Here is a 9,914-nt window from a genome sequence, read left to right as displayed (position 1 = left end):
GGACACGAAGACTGGGTCAGCGTCAAGACGACTGCAGCATTGGTATCAGCGATGGTGGCGATGCCCTCTGGTCGGAATCCCTCTGATTATCTGTCTAAAGTGTGATGTATTTATACAGATCTAAAAGGTCCCCTGACGTAGGTGTATTCCTAAACAATAGATAACAGGCATGCTTGGGACTGCAATTAATATCAACAATCCCTCGAAAGTATAGAGAGGGAAAATCCCTAAGTGTGAACACCTACTGTTTGTTTGTCTTTGGAGCTTGATCTTAACACCTTGGCACTGTGACACTGATAATGTAACTCATAACAAGTGGCCTAACTATAAACAAGGCAGCCATCTTAGAATAAATAAATAATTAAATGGGCTAAGACAGAGCAAGCTAAGTAGGTTAAAAGTCACTAGATGACGGGGGCACAAGTCTACAAGCCAGAAGCTAAGCTAACTCCTGCTATCCCATTAAAACAAACTAGGATTCTCTACAGTAGCATGTAGAATCGCATTACAAGCTGTGGGTTTCCTGAACAATTTAGTGCAAATCTTACTGTGGTCAATATAGAGTGTAAGATCAAGGATATTTATGGAAGACTGGCTGGATTCATATGTAAATCTGATGTTGAAAGTATTCGCATTGAGATGTTGAATGAAAAGCACCAATGAATGTGCATCCCCAGACCAGAAAACCAGAATATCGTCAATATATCTTCCTCAATACAAAATGTGTTGTGTTAGGGTGGGTAGACAAAATTGCCACACATGTGTTTTTTCTAGGTATCCCATATAAAAGTTAGCAAAAGATGGAGAAAATTTGGCCCCCATAACCACTCCTTGTATTTGCATTATGCATGAAGATGTTGTTATCCAAAACCGTGCCGATAAGGTCCAGCAACATGTTTGAGTGTTCGAGTAGAGAGGCATCCATGGTGTCAAGATAGTGTTGGATGGCTAACAGGCCCTCTGTTCTAGGGATGCTAGTATTTAGAGAAGTGACATCCAAGGTTACTAGGTAGTGCCCCTCCGTCCATTCGAAATCTGCAACCTTACAAAGTAAATCCTTGGTGTCCCTGATATATGAGGGTATGTTATGGACGAAGGGCTGAAGAAAGATATCGATATATTCTGATAACTTCTCCGTGGGGGAACCTATGCCAGAAATGATGGGTCTGCCCGGGGGGAAGGTGCCTGAATTGTGTATCTTGGGTAGAATGTAGATGCAGGGCGATGTAGGTGTGGTGTTGTAATGATATTTAAACTCCATATCTGAGATGAGATCAAGATTCAGCCATGTTTGCAGTTTTTGTTGTACGCAACTATTCACCCCCATCATGGGGTTATAGTTGAGTTTCTGATACGCAGTACTATCAGAAAGTTGGCGATCCAGTTCAGAGATGTAATCTACTTTGTCCATAATGACAATGTTCCCTCCCTTATCGGCTTCTTTAATTACAATGTCCTTACGTGTTTTGAGAGAATGTAAAACCTGTCTTTCCGCTTTAGAGATATTGGGCAGGGAGATTGTCTTTTGTGCTAGATGGTATTGTTCTTCCATGGAGTAGAGGTCATTGGTTATTTTATTGTAGAAGGAATCAATTGCATAATCCCTAGGTATGACAGGTGTGAATTTCAAAGTAGTTTTCAAGCCACTGGGTACCCTGGTGTTAGGGGCTATTTCCAGATCAGCAAGAATCTCTGAGAGTGATGGGAGAGGACCCTCATTATGTTCAATGGACAGCAGAGTTTGAACATCCTTAGTGTAGAAATATTTGAAAAGCTTACATTTGCGTATGAACTTGAATAGACTAATATGTCGTTTCGTGATGTCAGGTAATGCAGTAGGTACAAACCCTAAACCTTTTTTAAGGATATTTATTTGTTCAGAATACAGAATGACTGTTGAAATGTTAACAATCAAGATTGAATTGGGGGAATGTGTCAAAGGGGCAAAATCACCTGTCACTGTTGTGAGTTGCGAGTTATCGAACATGTGGTGACTCCCTCCAATCTTTTGCTTGTGTTTGGATTTATGTGAGGAACTAGAGGAAGGTTGTGGTAACTGTTCCCTCATATCTTCGCTAGCACTGCTGGAGATGCTGGAGAGATCTGTATCACTAGTTATGATATTCAGAGAAAGAAGGTATTTTTTTTTTAATAAGTTCCTTACTGCTGTCCAATTTGGCATTGTCATATTGACGTGTAAAGGTAAATACCCTACCATTTTTATAATCATTATCATCCCTCCTAAGTTTGCGAAGTTTTTTCTCTTTTATGTATAGTTGGTGTTTCTGTAGAACCTCCTTAAGAATGTTGAAGTTTTTTGCTTTGGTCTCAGGTGAATCTATGCCATTAATCTCCTTTTCTAGCAGTACTATGTCCTGTAATAGTTTATCTCTTTTGGCCTTGGCATCTCGAATGAGAATGTCCATCATGCCAAATGATGATGCTATGAGGAGTTGTTCCCATTCTTTTAGTAAGTCTGGGCTAAGATCGTCGAAGGAAGGGAACAAGATAACCCTCAAACCCCTAGGGATTTGTTTGTTTTCCATATACCTTTGCAGGATCGTGTAATCCCACCACCGTGAGAGTTCCTGTTTTTTTAAACGCTCAAGTTTGATGAACTTCATTCTTAGACCCTCCTGCGAGGGATTGTGTACGTGAGGTGATACATTTTGCGTACCCGTCTGAAATAATTCTTCCAAGAGAGTATCTCTATTATCATCAAACGTAGCCATGGTTCATAAGTAAAGTTACAATATAAGAGAATGGAAATTATACATGAAAAAACAACAATAAACAGAGTGTTTTAAACAGAGTCAGAGTGACAGAGTGCTGAACAGCATCTAATAACAAGTGATAGAGATTACTAAATAGGTGGTTGATGCTTATAAATCACACATCTGAAACAAAAGAACGATGTCCAAGTGGAAACAACGAGTCCTGAGAAGGGTGCCAACCTGGTATAAATACCCAACCACCACGGGTATTCAAATTGCACAGAACAAAGAAGAAACAAGGAAGCCTCCTTTGAGCCGTGCTGTAAAGTCAATTTCAAAACAGAAAAAAACAGGGCACTCCAAATAATAAGTCCACAGTGAGCAGAAATCCAGAATCTTTAATTCCTTATATTGAACTTTTAAGTACATTTATTGCATAGGAGATCTTCCCGATATATATATATATATATTTGCTTTTGGGATTGCCCCACTAGTTCGTAACCTTAGAGTGGATCGGCAATAGAATCCTACCCCCTCAGTTTCACTAATTATTTTCTTTTGCACTTGATAATCCTCCTCTTTGTTTCTGATTTCTATGTTCGGTCAGTGGTGGGTTCCTCTCACGGTGTTTTAAAAAAAAAAAAATTCTTGTCCCATAGTTGATTGGGCTTATCAGGGCCCCACCACGTACTACTCATAAGACTGTCGGATTGCTGGCATATATGGCCTAAACATCATACAGGACCCACGTTTCCTGTGACTAAGAAACATCATTAATTGTTTCAGAAATCAATCCATGCGTATGATTCGCTCTGGACACGTTCCTGCTTATGTACAAGTTTTGGTATGTTTACATACTATATCCATTTCACACACTAGGGTAAATTAATTTGTAATTATTATAGGACTGTTTTTTAGTCTTTTACAAGTATCTTGTCCACGTACTCACATGTATGGGTGAGATTGTGTTTCTCTGCTACTATGGTCGGGCCGCCGCATGTTTCTACGCATATCACTCTAAGGGCCAGATGTATGATCACGGCCCATTGCGATTCGGTAATAGCGATTTTTAAGAAATCGCTATTACCGACTTGCAAAGGGCCATGTATCACATTTGCGAATCGGTAATAGCGATTTCTTAAAAATCGCAAATGCTATTACCGAATCGCAAATTGCAATACCAGCCCCATTCGCAGCTATGGGCCTGTTGGCCCATAGCTGCGAATCATTTGCATTTCCAAAATTGCGATTTCTGAACCAGAAATCGCAAATTTGGAAATGCAAAAGGCCAGGGTGCTGGGGGCCTAAGGCCCCCTCTCATGCACCCACATTTTTTTTTTTAACATGCAAGGTACACACAAGCCAAAAGGGCATGTGTGCTTTACATGTTCAATTTAAAAATGCAGTTTTACTGCATTTTTAAATTTTGCACCAGGTTACCACCTGGTTGCAGATCATGGTATTTTGCATGTGCAAAATACCATTCTGCGAAAAATCCCAATTTGCGATTTTTTGCAGAATTGCCTTGCGACCTGCAAAATCCAGGTCGCAACGCAGAAAATCGCAATTTTTGCGATTTTCATTTTGTGGTCTGCGAATGCCTTTGATGCATTGCAGACCACGATTTTGCACTTACAAACGGCTGATTTTGCAGTTTGCAAGTGCAAAATCATTTGATACATCTGGCCCTAAGTCCTTTGGGCACTTACTATTTTCTTCGGCTCCAACACAGAGTTCCTACTTTATTTTCCTCTCCATAAACTAATATATATATGGTTTATACTCTAGGTTCTTACCAAAATTTAACGATTTCTGACTCCGTACGCACACTACTTGGGCAATTCTCAGGAGATTTTGGTCTCTTACTCAGCATGAAAGTATCTCAACTTCTAAGTTTTTTAGAGTTTTTTAGAGGTTTGTTTGAATTTTTTGAATGTCTTCTTATAGTTTTTCCTTTAGTGTTTTCACACGTTTTGGTGTTTTGTGTGCTACTCACCATTTCTGCGATGTTTTGTTGTATTTAAGAAATACCATTTTCCCTTGTTTCAGCCTTGAAAAAGTCCTGCTGGACGAAACACATGTTGGCTGTCTATGAACACTTATGTTTCTATGTATTCAACATAAGGAATTCAAGATTCTGGATTTCTGCTCACTGTGGACTTATTATTTGGAGTGCCCTGGTTTTTTCTGTTTTGAAATATGTCTCATGTGTGTCTGGTGAGTGTGTAAGGAAAGCGATCACGGAAATTCCAAAAATCTTAGGGATTATTGTGGCCCTTCTTCATTTCGGATACATGTCAGATCTGGATTTGGAGACATAGGGAACAAGTTCTAGCTGCCCTCAGCTAACATCTTAGACTGGTATTTGGTGTTTGTTGTTGCACCTTTCGTTTAGGGATGGCTGGCCAAAGGTATGCACATGGGTTCATATCTCTATGGTTGGTGCAAGTCATCATAGTTGGGCCACATCAAATGAAGAAACTGTAACAACATGAGGGCTAACAACTGTCCCTGCCCCTCTGTACATTGTACCTGTGTGTCATACATTTGTCATGGGCACAATGGCTGGTTGACTGGTAATGCACTCCTCAAGGAAAGTGGTTTTGGATGTCTCTCTTGGATACACATGATGAGACCAATACACTCCATTATTATGTCTGCTCACTAATGAAGGAGCATGTTTGCCACCACATGATAGTTAGGGCCACTGCATGTGTGCAGATATGTGTGTAACACTCACTGGAAACCCATGGTATGCACATGTTAGCCATGCTATATTGGATGCAGTATCATCATGTCTGAGTGGCTTTACTTACTTATGTAATCTTACACATAGTATTTGTCTTTGGAATTGTTGGACAGTGCACAGAAATTGAGCACATTTTTCCCTTCCATGCCTTACAGGTGGACCGACACCCTACACTGTTGGCGAGGTGGCTAGATTCGAGGACCCAGACAACTCCAGTAAGTGTTGATATGTCTGTTATGTGTTGTGTTTGCTGGTGATGTGTGATGGACTCCTGTGTGTTGAACACATAGCAAGGTGTGATGTGCTGGCCAATCATTTGTTTTGATCCATGAGTGGAATTTCATTTTATCACCTTCTTTGATTTGGCCAATCCTTATCCTATTGTCTTATTTAGGGATTCTAGGTCAGACCTGTATGCCCCACAATGTGAATGGGGATGAGTCATGTGGATAACACTTGTATCAGAAAGAGTTGCACTGGACCTAATTTGTGATTTAGTCAGCCTGTCAGACCCACATTCTCCCAGAATGGGGCTGCTAACTGCTTACCCACAGACTTCTGCTTCCCAATTCACTAATGTACTTATTTAACTGTAGGTTGAACTTCCTAGCAGCATGTAGCTCCACATGTAGTGCTATGAGTATGTGGCACTTGAGTGCAATGACCTAGGTGTGCATGCAACTTATGGCCAGGGGTGTTCTTGCATCTTTGTGTTTGTTGTAAGTCATGGCTTACTGGAAGTATATGATGTGGACAAAGGTCTGCATTTCCAGACATGTGTGGCGCTGGGATTAGTCAAGGGTTTGCTGTCTCCTATTTGTAGATACTCCTTACTTGTGGTGTGTGTGTTGAGCCAAACACATGTCCAGCTTTCCTAAGCTTCCTGGGTGTACATGTTGTTTGAAATTGTTAGTGGTTAGTCCACCTCCGACACTCAAACACAGGCATGGGTTTGTGAATAGTGTACCTAGGACTGATGATACATGTTTGGTACACAGACATGTAAATCAGTGAATCTTTTGTCTGAACCTAGTATACACACTCATTTTTCCCACATGAGTACTATACTAGCAAGTCCATTTACAACTTGTAGATCATGTGGCCCTAGATTTCCATCCCGTACAATGACATTTGTAGCCCTGGCATTGGCGGAGGATGTGCTGCATGATTGTTAGCTGACAACTGGCAGAACTATGATGCCAAAATCATGCCAGTTGTTACCCATCTTGTAGGGTTTGGATGTGCTAATGTGTGATAGAACCTTTGTAGGCTGGCTTGCCATGTACTTCCTCAGGGACAATCAATGATCTGTATGATGATATGAGCTGTTACAAGTACAATAGGTGTATTGTCTGATTTACTTCTTGTGCCATTTCACACAATGCAGTTCCTAATGTTAGTTTTTCTATTTGCCTTCACAGCTGCAAATATGACACCCATCCATGTCAGGGAGTTTCAACGGCGGGCAATGAAGTATAGGCACATACTTCAGGTAGAGTCTGGGTACCGAAGAATGGCCCGCAGATACCAGCACAAACGGGCCTCCGGAGCCTGGAGGGCATTCCCACAAGGCGGCCCTTCTTTGCTCACCACAGCCACCACCAGCATCACCACCACTACCACCCAGGTGGCACCACCAGCAGCTGGGACCGTTGTGACAACCACCTCAGCAAGTGCTCCAGGCCCTAGCACAGCACCACCTGCAGGGCAGCCCACAACCATGGACACTACACGGCCCCACACTTCCTCAGCTGGCACCCAGACCACCCCAGCTGCAGCTATTGACCCTGCTGCTTTTGTACAGATGCAGCGTAAATTGGACCGTGTCCTACGTATAATGAGTCGATTGCGGCAGGAGGTGCGACATGTAAACCGGCGGGTGCAGTCAATCAAGAGGACCCTCCGGAGGGCCAACCTGTAGCAGTGTTGGCGGACATGATTCCCTCCCCTCCCCTCCGTCCTCTTTCCTGATTCTTATACTTTGTGGGTTTAGGGGGCTTAGTGTTAGGTTAGTATAGGATGTTAGTTTAGTTAGTGTTAGTGGGTGGGGGGTCCTGAATATTTATACTGTTTCTTTTTGAGTGTGTGGGGGGTGGGTGAGGGGCAATGTTGGGGTTCTTGTGTGTTTAAAAAAAACAATTAAAAAAAATATATATATATTTATTTGTTTAGTATAGGATAGTATGTGTTTAGGTTAGTATCTGTTGTCCTCCATGTGTCCCGTTTCATAAGGAGGGCGGGAGTTGATGTTTAGAATGTTTGTTAAATGTGATAAGTAAGTTTAGCTTAGGTTAGTTATTGACAGTTTTGGGTAATGAGTAGTTAGAGTAGATTAGGGTAGGTAAGGCTTTTCCCTGAGTTTTCACTTCTGTTTTTACAGTTTAATAAATATGTAGTAAACCCTTTACAGTATTTGTGACATGCTTGTAGATCAGGGCCTTGGCATGAGTTTACAGTATTTCTTCAGTATTACATTTTGTGTCCTATGTTGCAAACAAATCCCAAATGAGCTGTAACATTGGCAACTACCCCAAAGCTACCTTGCAAAGATTAGACCATTCATTGCAACCACCAATCACAGTTACTATGGATCCCAAAGTGTTTTTTTCATTAAGTATGTTTTCAATGTCACATACAGTGCTTCCAGATTTATGATTGGGGACACTGTGTTATGTCTGACTGCAGTCTGATGTCCAAGGAAACCCTTATAAGGTGAGTGGTAGTAAGCTCTCTTGTAGTATAGTGTACATGACTCACATAGATCATTTGTTACACTGTTCAGCATGATTACTTATTTGGATGTAAACTCACATACCTCCATTCATGCAGTTTGGTGACTGTTTGCTTAGATTTGTGGGCAATGTTACATGTGTTAGTTTTGCATGGAGGCAACATTCTGAAGGCACTATATTATGGTTCAGATATCCCTTGAGGAAGCATTATTCTGTTCAACACAGCATTATGGTGTATAGTTTCTCTTTTCCTCAGATATTACCCTCAGGAAGGGCAGAGTATGGTAGAATCCAGGCCACTGTGCATAGTTATCAGCCTACATTATTTCAGGACAGTTGTATTGACAAGCTATGTAATTTGACAGGAGGCAAAATTCAGTGGTCTACTGCACGGTTGATGTGTCACATTACACAGAGACAAAGTTGTTGTGCAAGTGCTATTTATTGAAAAATGCGGTAGTGCTATATCTACATTGTCCATGATTGTTAGTCCATTATAGTGACATCTTCCATTGTGATCCTACACAAGTGCTAAAGGACAATTCATTGGACATGCTGGGGTGATGTGTCAGACATTGCAGAGGGACAGGATTTGCCAATGAGTTAGTTAGAGACAATCACAAGGCAGGCTGACAAGATAGACAGTGGTTTGCAGAACAGTGCTTGAGTACAGTTGTTGCAAGATTGGCATGTTACGAAGCGCAGGACCTTGGTAATCGGTGGCCATGTGGCAGGGAGTAGTGCTTCCGGGTACTTTCACGTGTGAAGGTGATCTGTTCCATGTCTTCATCTTCTGATGTGTGTGTTGCCTCCTCTGTCCTTGGTGGTGGTGGTTGTGAAGGGGCAACACACACCTCAGTATGTGTAGACGTGGAGTCAGACATCCCGGTAGCTGCTACCTGTGGGGGTCTTAGGGGCAGTACTGTTGCAAGGAGGATCTGCTGGTTCTTAAGAATAGCAGCCACATCACGATGGTAGGCGGCAGGGTCGGCCCTGAGGGGGGTCATGATTGCATTTGTGCATGCAGTGGAAGGTTTGGGGTGCGAGCTGTTGTGGCAACTCCCTTCCTGCAGTGGTGAATTCCTTTACAGTTTGTTGTAGTCCTTGCAGGATGGATGTTAGCGCTTGCATGGCTGCTGCCTGATCTGCAGATGACATCATGCACGAACGCATCCCCTCAAGGCTGGCTGCCATATTTTGCATCCCCACCCACACCTCCTTGACCAGCTCCCGCTGTACTCCGACTACAGTTCTCTCAAAGCTGGTGCCTGTGTCGTCTGAGTCCTCAGCTGTATTGGAGCTGGCATGTCTTACAATTGGGGTGGTAGGTGGGTCCTCTGTGATGGCTGCTTGTTTTGTGCTCCTCCTTGGGACTGAAGGTGGGGTCTGGAGGGTTCCATGGACATCTTGGAGGGTCTGGTGGCTGATGTTTGTCAGCTCGTCATCCATGTCATCAGGGTAGTCCTGGACAGGCATATCAGCAGGAGATCCATCGTCCTCTGCAATGAAATAGGGTACAATTAGTGTGTCTGTGTTGTGGCAGTTGTGATGTGACATGCCTGCCTTATGATGATTTCACCTTGTGATCTTGGTCCCTGTTCATTGTTCCTGTCTTTCATATTAGCATTCTCCCAGGCCTATGCCCCACCTGCATGTCACATGAATTGTGGTCAGTTATTAGACTTGTCAGCATCATCTCCTCTAGGTGTTAGTTTTGGC

The sequence above is a fragment of the Pleurodeles waltl genome, chromosome 1_1, assembly GCF_031143425.1.
Source record: "Pleurodeles waltl isolate 20211129_DDA chromosome 1_1, aPleWal1.hap1.20221129, whole genome shotgun sequence".
Lineage (NCBI taxonomy): Eukaryota > Metazoa > Chordata > Amphibia > Caudata > Salamandridae > Pleurodeles > Pleurodeles waltl.
Note: the sequence above shows the minus strand (reverse complement) of the source record.